General features: G+C 43.0%; 1 protein-coding gene across 1 annotated transcript in view; it reads left to right on the top strand.

Moving 5' to 3' along the window:
• Nucleotides 1-503: 503 nt before the first annotated feature.
• HDHD2 (haloacid dehalogenase like hydrolase domain containing 2) overlaps nucleotides 504-8644 on the top strand; it is a 34835-nt gene continuing 26694 nt past the window's right edge. Inside the window, exon 1 of the mRNA XM_036756321.1 lies at nucleotides 504-620. The gene's annotated coding sequence lies outside the window, so the exon portion shown is untranslated. The remainder of the gene's footprint in view (nucleotides 621-8644) is intronic.

Below are 8644 nucleotides of genomic sequence, written 5' to 3'. Positions count from 1 at the left end.
TTGCTGTATGTGCACCTACTCTGATTACTGTTTTGCAATCACCTTGGATAAATGGGTTGGTTCATTTGGTATACGTGTTAATTGTGGAACTGGCATTTGGTGGGAAGGGAATTAAGCTTTGGATGTATGGCTTGGGGACACTCTTTCCCTGATAAGGAATAGTGATCAGGAGCACAGCTTGAACCTACAAATTACTTTCTCTAGACTAACAGCCTTTAGAGGGGCAGATAGATATGTCTAGTCCCCAGAGGTTAGCAAAGGCCAATGGTGGGGAACCTGCAATCCGGAGGGCCGCCCTTGTGGACCTAGAGGGCCACGTGTGACCTCGAGACCGCAGGTTCCCAAGCCCTGGCATAGTCCCTGGCACATTAACAAATGTTAATTGATTGATTTTAACTGGTTGGTTGATTAAAAGGCATCCTACGTTGAAGAAACTTTGACGTTTAAAGTGTAGGGTGACGACGAAGGCGGGTCTTCTCCAGGAGAAGGGCGGGACTTCCTCTGCCGCTCTGGAGCTTCCGGGGCTGCGCAGAAGTGCGGCGGCTGCTGGTCCGTCCCTTCCTCTTCTCCGAGGCCAGTGGCTGGCGTCTTCTCGTTGGGCCGCATCGGGACGGAGGAAGGTAGTGGTTGGCCCCGGGTTCGGCATGTTGCTTTGTTTTTGAAGGCGTGTGTTTCCCAGAGCTTTCTTTTCCCCACTGGGGGCTGGTGCCAGCTCCGCCTTCCCCCCCCCCCCCCATCTTGTGAATGGATCGGTCCGTCGGTCTCTCTGCCAGGGCGGTGCAGGAGGTACCATCTAAGGGGGGGGGGGGAGTTGCGGTAAGCGAAGTCCAGGCTTGGAGTCCTGGGAAAGACCTGCCTCCTGCGCGTAGACACTGGGGCTGTCGTTCACTTGCTGTGTGACCGTGGGCGGGCCGCCCAACCTCTCTGAGCCCAGGCTTCCTCCTCCGTAGAATAAACGGATCACTTCCAGTAGTAGCTCGTTCCCAGCTACTGCCACCCAGATTCGCAGTCAGAGGTCCTAGGTTCTAATACTGCCACTGCCACTTGCTGTGCATTGGACAAGTTGCCTCTGCTCTTGAGGCTTCCGTCTCCTTATCTGTAAGATGAGAGCCTTGGACTAGATGCCCCCCCCCCCAAGGTCTTTTCCAACCCTGAAATCTTTGCTGAGAGGGTGAGAAGGGACCCCTGCCCAGAATGGGAGTGCACTGAGTGATTGATCCCTCCTCGAAGCTGGGTCTTGGTGCTTGACGTGGGGCCTTTGTATGTTCAGAAGCAAGCCCAGGCTGCTGTCATTGACCCAGAATTGGAAGGGACCCTCCGGGTTATCTCCGTTATTTCATGGTTTTCATGGACGTTGACCCAGAGAGGTTGAGTCGCCCAAGATCACTCATTAAGTAGAAGAGCAGGGATTTGAACCCAGAATCCAGGGCTGCCTTCTAATGCCTTTTCCATAGATGGAGAGCTGGAGGCGATCTTGGCCCTGATGCAGTCCAGTCATTTTACAGGAGAGGAAGCAGAGACCCAGAGAGGTTAAAGGGCCCAGGGTCACACAGGTAGTAAGAACCAGAACTTGAGTTCTGACCCTTCTCTGACTCAGAGTTCCGGACCAAAACGCTTCTGTCCCCAGGGGAGTCTGTATGTCCGCTGTCAAAATGGCCTTTGAGTTTCGACCCCTTAGAGGTGAAAATGAGTCCCGAGATTCTGAATGGGTCCTGGGTGTCCGCTGCCGCTAGTTCCTGGCCAATCCACCTAATTTCACTGGGGAGGATGTGGTTTACATTTTTATTAACAAACAATCGCTGAATATTTGTGCGCAATAGATACTCAGATGTTTTTTGGTTCGGCCATTACTGTTCTGCAGAGACAGAGAGGGGAGGAGGGCAAAGAGGGAGGATATTAAATCCCGTTGAAAGACACTGGATTGCAGTGGAAAGAATTGTCACATGGGTTAGAGTCCTAGCAGTCAGTGTGTGGACAAATCACTTAATTTCTCAGCCCTATTTTACTTTACTTTTTTGGGGGGGGGAGGGGGGGTAGGTAATCAGGGTTTGAGTGACTTGCCCAGAGCCACACCACTCATAGATGTCTGAGGCTGGATTTGAACTCAGGTCCTGCCAACTTCAGAGCTAGTGCCATCCAGCTTGTACATTGGCCACCTCAGCCCTACCTTACAAAAGTCTTGATTATTATATTATCTACCTTGAAATGTTTATAAAATGCTATTTTTTGGCTGTCTGTTTTTGCTGTTATTCCTTGACTATTCAAATCATGGCATCTAGAAGACCCTGGAGTGAGAAATGTAGAGAATTCATTTTTCTTTTACTTCAGTGAAAGATTTAGAACAATGTGTCTAAGTTTCAACCATACACCTGAAAAGCTTATGGTTCTGTTCGATGTGAACAGTCTTAGAAGCTGCCTTGTAGAGGAACCAGCCTCTTGATCATTTCCCTATCCCCAGCTTATCATAAGGGGAATTTCCCCTTGGGATCTGGGTCTCTTTCTCTTAATTAAGCTGAGCTGTTTAGCTTCAGTAGGAGAGCTCATTCACTCTGTGTTGTCTGCTACATTGTTGCATGTACATCTACTCTGATTACTGTTTTGCAATCACCTTGGATAAATGGGTTGCTTCATTTGCTGTGTGTTAATTGTAGAATTGGCATTTGGTGGGAAGGGAATTGAGCTTTGGATGTATAGCTTGGGGACACTCTTTCCCAGATAAGGAATAGTGATCGGGAACACAGCTGGAACCTAAAAGTTATTTTCTCTAGACTGACAGCTGACCCACTCTCTCTGGGGATAGCAAAGGGACTGGTAGCCTCTGGCCCAAACCTCCTGCAGAAATCAGTCTCCTTTGGAGAAGGGTGGGTGGAGGGGACCCCAGAGATATTCATACCGCCTTTGTGCACACATCTAGACAGACCCACGTGGGCACACATAACCTGCATGGGCAGAACACACCACACACATTCTTATGCCCACAAAAAAGGGCGTCATCTTATAATTTTTGATTTCTTTGAGCAAAGCCCAAGTTGCCACAATCCATTGATGGCTTGGACAGCTACACAGTACAGTCAATTCTGCTGTAATGTGAGATACACATTCCCACAAAGGACTGGGCTAACAACAAAAGCCAGAGAGCTTATGGAAAAAATCAGATTGGGGCACAGTGCTCAAAAACTTTGTCAGTGACACACAAAAAAAGATAAGAACCTAATAAAAAATCAGTAGCACAGTTTTATACATGTTAATTAATTAATATATAAATACAATAAATACTGGTTCCTCATCTTGGAGCCTCTGAGACCCAAAATGGAGGCCACAGCAGAAGGGAGTGGGAGTGGGAGTAGGGGTGCTTCAGACTGCCCTTTTCCATTCACCTCTTGTACTGCATCAAAGGATATACACTTTACCTTGAAAAAGACCTGAAATGTACTTGTGGAAGTGGGCATCATAAGGCTGGCAGCTTGTGAGTTATTGTGAGGTGGTACAGCTTCCCTCTATTCTCAATTTTTCAGAAGAAATTGAACAGAAGAAAACTCAGAATTCAAGTTGTGCTCAAAATATTTCCCAATATATCAAACCTGCTGGAATAAATTCTGGCTTTCTGAATTAGGAGTTTAAAGCAGAATTTACTGTTCAGGGAACTATACATGGTGGTGGGACGGAGTAAGGGAGAAGTTTATCAGCAGCTCCCCGTCCATTTCCAGAGATGTGGGCCATCGGCTTTGTTCCTTCTTCCTTCCTGACTGGAGTCTTTTATTGGATTTTGTCTTCAGCTGTTTCTTGAGTCTCTCTTGTCTGGAGTTGGTTGGTTTAGTTTGGCCAGTATATAGATGTCTCAGCCTTCCTTGACTGTCAGGAGCCTAGGGCCTCAGGGTTAGCAGCTTTCTCCCATGAGAGCGGTTTGGTTTTGTTGAAAGATCACGTTGGAATTGGAGTCAGAAAACTTCAGCTGGAGTCTCATAAACCAACTGTATGACCGTGATCAACTTCCTCTCCTCATCTGTGTAATTAATAACAATTGAAATTCTTATTAGTAGTTGTGATTAAATGCTGTAGGCATAATTTCTTCAGTAAAGGTATACTTGAAATTCCTATTCTGATGATTTGTTATTGTGTGGAAATTACCCTAGACTTTTGAAGATAGGTATGATAGCAGTACGCCTTGACGTATTGAAGCGAGCATCTAACAGGACTGTATGAAAGCAGTCTTCTTTTTATTTTATTGATTCTTCAGTTAGTTTCTAAAATAATTTTTATAGTTAATACCTTTATTCAAATTTAGTTGACCCTCCGAAAAAAAATTTTAAGTAGTAATTTTTAAGATTCATTTTTCTTTAATTAGAGATTTAACTATTGTGAGGAATATGGTAAAGAAAGTCTTCTTTAATTTTGTTTCCTGGTCTTTTGCCTACCTATGCTGAAATGATATTTACTGGTGACCAGTGACTCAATTTTATACCCTAAAGGGTTGACTACAACAAACTGAAAATTAATTTTATTTGGAAAGGCAAAATAAGTACATCTATGTATCTAATGAAGGATATAATTCTGTTTTAAGTAGTCTTATCTTTTATGAGATAGTTATTAAATTTAGCTCCAAAGGTAGTATCTGAATACTTTTATAGACCATTTAAACATCTTAACATGATGGAACATTTAAATGGAATCTCTAGGAGTATCCTTAGTCCTTGGAGCCTGTTAGCTGTTCTCTTTTTGGAAAAGGATTGGTTGGGTATTCTAGTCATTAATGACTATTGTTCCTTCTCAGGATAATGTTAAGAATGTATGTTAAATGACTGCTTGTCAGGTAGATTTTAGAGAGGATTCTTGTTCAGGTATGATGGGTTGGACCAGAAGCCTTTGCAGTTCCATCTAACTCAGAGATTCTGCATTAAATGTTTTACCTTCAAAAGAGGGGAAAGTTGCATAGTTAAACATGGATTATTTAGAAATCTTGATTATCTAGAGCTTTCAATTAACCACATTTTTTCTGTACTTTACTTTTAGGAAAAAGAAGTTAAATGATAAGAGAAAAGCTAAATCAGGATTTTTAAAAAAATACAACTTCCAGAAGATATCCTGGGGTCATTGGCAATTCCTACCAATCTCCTGTATCTTTTTTATCTACAAAATGACTGAAGTAATTTAGAGACTAAATTTTTTTTAAAAAACCCACAAATATATGCTAATTTACACTTCAAAGTGAGTGCCACCTACTTCAAAGTAATCAATGTGGATCCTGTGCATTTATTTTACCTGTGCTGTCACTGACTTTTCAAACCAGTTTTAGAATTCATTTAAATTTGTTTTTAGAGTTATGGCACATTCTTTTGGATATCTTCAATGACAGCAAATACTTATCCTTTTAGGGCGATTTGATTTAGAAGACCAAAATTCATTTGTAATGAATCGTTGTGAATGAGGTGGGTGATCAAGCTAGGCAATATCATTTTTGAAGAAAAAGAATAAGACTGATTTTTTATGATCCTAAGTCATTGGAAAATGTTGAGTTGTGAAAGAAGAATTCAAATATGATTATCACTGGATTATAGAGTTAAGGACTTATCCAATCTCCTAATTTAAAGATAAGGAAATTGAGACCCAGTGGCTGATTTACTTACCCAGCGTCATGCTAATAAGTCTTAGATTTGAGCCTGGGTTCTCTGATTCCAACCCCGGGTCTCTTTCCACTGCTTAACTTACTTAGTAAGGCAATAAAAAAAATCTGTCCATTTCAAGCTGACAGCAGCATTGTCAGAAATAAAAAGAAAATTCTGGTTAATTTTCATTTAACCAAAAACACTACTTTTTCCGACGATTCTAATAGAATTTACATCGTAGTTGAGAAAGAATTTCAGTCACAGCTACTTCATTTTTTAAAACGCTTAGCCACCTTTTAGAATGAAAAAGTAGCTCCTTAGCATGTGCATTAAAATATTTCATTAAATTTTTATTCCTTTTGATATCTAAATTCATGCAGTATTAATAGCATAATACTTTGCCCTGATGTGATTGGTACATTACAAGTTATTGTGTCAAAAATCCATTTAATAATATTTGTGGGGTAGGGTCTGATACATCGTGATAAAGCCAAATTCAGTCTTACATCATGACAAATGCATTGTCCATTTAGAAAAAGTCAGATGTATATGTTTCAACCTCTGAGCTATAATTTCTTCATCTGGCGCCCTCACTGTCTGTGTGAGAAGATAACAAAATCACAAATCCCCAAAGTTCCTAAGTCACTTGTTTGGACCACTTTGTAAGTGTTGATAAATGCTTCCATGATCAGAATGTCTGAAATCCTTTTATCTGATCATGACCTTCCATTTTTCATCCCTCCCTATATCTTAACTCTTCCTAAACCTATTCCTTGCCCTCACATCGGTCAGTAAACATTGATTAAATACCCATGATGTGCCAGGGACTGGGCTAAGCACTTGGAGATACAAAGAAAGGTAAAAGACAGTCCTTGCCCAAAGAAACTATATCCAGGATAAATTGGAAATAATCAACAGAAGGAAGAGGCTAGAATGGAGGGGGATTGGGAAAGGCTTCCTGTAGCAGATGGGGTTTTAGCTGGAAGCCAGAAGGCCAGGAAGGGAAGGGAGAGTTTTCCGCCTAAGTATGCCTGGAATCCAGAGATGAAGTTTCTTGTTTGAGGAACAACAAGGAGGTGAGTGTGACTAGATCACAGTATGTGGAATGGAGGGAAGGAGGAAGAAGACTGGAAAGGTACGTGTGTGTAGGTGAGGGGCAGAGACAGGTCATGAAGGGCTTTGAATGACAGATTTTATATGGGGCCTTGAAAGTGATAGAGAGCCAGTGGTGTTTCAGTGGGGGAGTGGCTTGCTCACAACTGTGCTTTAGGAAAATCACTGATGGCTGAGTGAAGGGTAGACTGGACTGGGGAGAGCCTTGAGGCAGGGAGACCCCCTGTCCCCAGCAAGCTCTTGCAGTAGACCAGGCATGAGGTAAGGAGGGCCTGCACCAGGGTGGTTAGTGCCAGAGGAGAGAAAGGGACATAGGGAAGAGATGTTACAAAGGTGAAATCACAAGGCCTTAGCTAGAGATTGGACATGGGAAACCTCCAGGCCATAAAACCCCTCAGGATTTTCTCAAGCCATCATACTTGCTTTCACTTCACTCTCTTCCCTTCTCAGCAGTGACCCTATAGTTAATCAGTCCAACTCTACCCAGCCCTTACTCTTAAATCCATTGCCTCCTTACCCTTTTGCCACATAAGCCTCGCTGGCCCCTAACTGGATCACTCCCACTATTGGAGTCATCCAGCCTCCATGAGGGCCTCACTGTAGCAAGGCCATCTTTTCCTGCCTCCCTTCTTGATTTTTTACCCTTCACAGAAGCTATTCCAGACATCCTCATTTTCCTTCCAGTCTCCCACACCACTCCCTCCCCCCCAGCCTTTCAGATGAAGACCTCACATCAGACTTCACTGAGAAGATAAAAGCTATTCCCATGAGTTCCCTGTTCAGTCGTTCCCTATCTATGTCTCAGGACTTGGCAGCCTGACTTTTTGATCTTACCACTCGATTAAAACTGCTCTCTCCAAAGTTGCCAATGATCTCTTTAATTATCAAACCTTTTGGCCTTATCCCAGTTCTCATCCTTCACCTTCCTGCAGCATTTTACACTGCTGACTAGCCTCTCCTTCTGGATCTTCGTGGGGCTCCTCTCCTAGTCCTCCTAGCTATCTGACTGTATCTCTATGTCCTTTGCTCTTCATTTATTCCCTGCCGTGGGTATACACAAAAGCTCTTCCATTTTCTGTTCTCTCTCTAAGCCTGCACTCTTGATAATCTCATCAGGTTTAATTATTTTCTCTATATATGACTCACTGATCTCTATAGTCCTCATTTCTCACTTGACTTCCAGTCCTGTGGCACCAGTAGTCTACTGGACACTCCAACTGGGTGACCAGTAGATATCTCTAACTTTACCTGTACAAAACAAAACTCGTATTTTCCCCAAATCCACTCCTCTTCTGAACTGTCTGAACCTTCTTCTAGTTCTGTCAGGGGATCCACCCTCCTTCTAGTCACCCAGATTCGTAACGTCTAATTCACCTGCAATTCATCTCCCTCCTGCCACGTAACCAGTCATTTGCCAGATACTGTCCATCTTAACTCTACGTCTCTTGAATATAACCTCTTCTCTTCTCACGTGGCCACTCCCTAGTTCAGGCCCTCATCATGTCTTGCCTGGACTATTGCGGTAGGTTCCTAATTGATCTCCTTGGCACAGATTTCTCCTCCCATCCCAATCTGCCCTCCATACTGCTGTTAAGGTGTTTTTACTAGAAGATCTGACCGTATCATTCAAAAAATTCTAGTGGCTGGCTATTGTCTCTAGGGCTAAATACAAACTTCACCGTTTGGCTTTTAAAGCCCTTTACAACTTGGCTTCAACCTACCTTTCTATGTTTGTTGTATATTACTTTCCTTCTTACGCTGAAAGGTCCAAGGCCCATTTAGGCCATCTCGGTGGACTTCCCACTTAACACTGTTTCTTGTTTCCATGACCTATGCCTTGAATATTCTCCTTCTTTAGAATCTCTGGTTTCCTTAAAGACTCACCTCAAATGCCATTTTTCTACATGAAACTTTTCCTAATTCTCCCG

The sequence above is a fragment of the Trichosurus vulpecula genome, chromosome 1, assembly GCF_011100635.1.
Source record: "Trichosurus vulpecula isolate mTriVul1 chromosome 1, mTriVul1.pri, whole genome shotgun sequence".
NCBI lineage: Eukaryota > Metazoa > Chordata > Mammalia > Diprotodontia > Phalangeridae > Trichosurus > Trichosurus vulpecula.
This window is presented reverse-complemented; position numbering and strand designations above follow the sequence as displayed.